Here is a 1,911-nt window from a genome sequence, read left to right as displayed (position 1 = left end):
ACACACACACACACACACACACACACACACACCGTTCTAACCTTTGTCCTCTCTGGGAAGTGGCAGGAACGGAGGGTATTCTTAGGGTCCATGTTCCCTTCTCTCTCCAAGATCTATCTCAAATAGAAAAATACTCAATTCTTTCTCTGCTAACCCCACAGCTTTTATCAAAGAGTTCTGCCATCTTACTCAAGCTTATAATTGTACTTGGCATGACCTCTATGTAATCCCGCCCTCCACCCTTACTGCAGATGAGAGACCCCAGGCTGCAGCCCAAGAACATGCAGACCAAGCTCGCCTGGCAGACCTGACTCTTCCAGTCGGACAAGCAGTTCCTATTACCGACCCTCAGTGGGGCTATCAGGTAGGAAACTGGCCCAAAAAACTGAGATCACATGGTCCAATGTCTCCTGGCTGGAATACACGCCTCTAACAAATGTCTCTAACAAAACTGTCAATTTTGACAAACTGGGAAATTACCCAGTGGCCAGATGAAAACCCAGCTGTGTTCCTCAGTCACCTTACAGAGGCCTTAACCCTTCATACACAGTTAGCTCTTGCTTCACCAGCTGGGGCCACAGTTTTGGCATCTCACTTTTTTACCCAGTCAGTGCCAGATATTCGTTAAAAAAAAAAAAAAGAAAAAAGAAAAGAAAAACAAACAGGCAGAGGACGGCCCTCAGACTCCCAATCCTGGATCTGGTGAAAATGGCATTTAAGGTTTACAATGCCTGGGAGGAAGCTGCTCAGGCTGAACGCCAAGTCCGCCTTCACCACAAGGTGGCACTCCAAACTCAGGCCCTGATAGCAGCCCTGAGGCCAGCAGCCCCACATGGGCACAAGAATGGGGCTCCCTTGTCTAAGTCTGTTCCCCCGGGACTGTGTGGGAACACGGGCCACTGGGCTCGACAATGTCCTTGCCCCTGACTGTCCACCAAGCCATGCCCCAAAAGCAAACAGCCTGGTCATTGGGGCAGTGACTGCCCAATGCCTGACTCATTTCTGGCGCCTCCACGTGGGGGACAAGTCAGCCAGGTGGTCCCCTCTTGGGAGCTGTCCTGGCTAGCCACTGACTGAAGAGGCCCAGACTGGAAGACCCCCATCACCCTCGAGCCCAGGGTAAGTCCATCTCCTTTCTTGTGGACACAGGGACTACTACTCTGTCCTGCCCTCCCATTTGGGGCCACTTTTTCCTTCTCAGATCTCAGTCACAGGAATAGATGGCACACCCTCCTGCCCACCTAGGACAACCACCCTAGCCTGCCATACAGTGGAACGACTTTTCTCCCACTCCTTCCTAGTTATGCCATCATGCCCAATCTCCCTCCTGGGCAGAGACATCCTTCACCAGTTGGAAGCTACCTCCCAACTTCCGGCTGCAGCCCCTGCCTCTCACTTTCTCCTCCCTCTCATCTGCCCATCCATTGACTGAGCTTTCCAGCCCTCCTTCCTTTCCTCGTCCCCCTGAAGAAGTTGACCCTGTTGTCTGGGACACTTCTGAACTGGTTGTGGCCTCCCACCACACTCCAATTCTTATTTGCCTGAAGGACCCCACCAAGTTTCCCTCTTGACCCCAATTCCCTATCTCTGAAACACATCATAAAGCCCTTAAGCTTATTATCACCTGACTTCTCACTCGCTCGGGGACTCCTCACTCCTACAGACTCTCCAGGCAACACTCCTATCCTCCTAGTCTGCAAGCCAGGGGTGTGCCGCCGTTCAGGACCTCCACCTCATCAATGAGGCGGTCATTCCTCTCCATCCAGTGGTTCCCCAACCCAGGGACCCTCTGAAGTCGAATCCAAGAAGTTTCCCAGATGGCTGTCAACCAAATGCTCCTCCATCTCTACACACAAGTTCCCACTGAGCCCCCGGCCCCTGACTGCCCCTCTTCGCCTGAACTCAGCAGGA

Source organism: Tupaia chinensis, unplaced genomic scaffold (assembly GCF_000334495.1).
Source record: "Tupaia chinensis unplaced genomic scaffold, TupChi_1.0 Scaffold000239_1, whole genome shotgun sequence".
NCBI classification, from domain to species: Eukaryota; Metazoa; Chordata; class Mammalia; order Scandentia; family Tupaiidae; genus Tupaia; species Tupaia belangeri.
Note: the sequence above shows the minus strand (reverse complement) of the source record.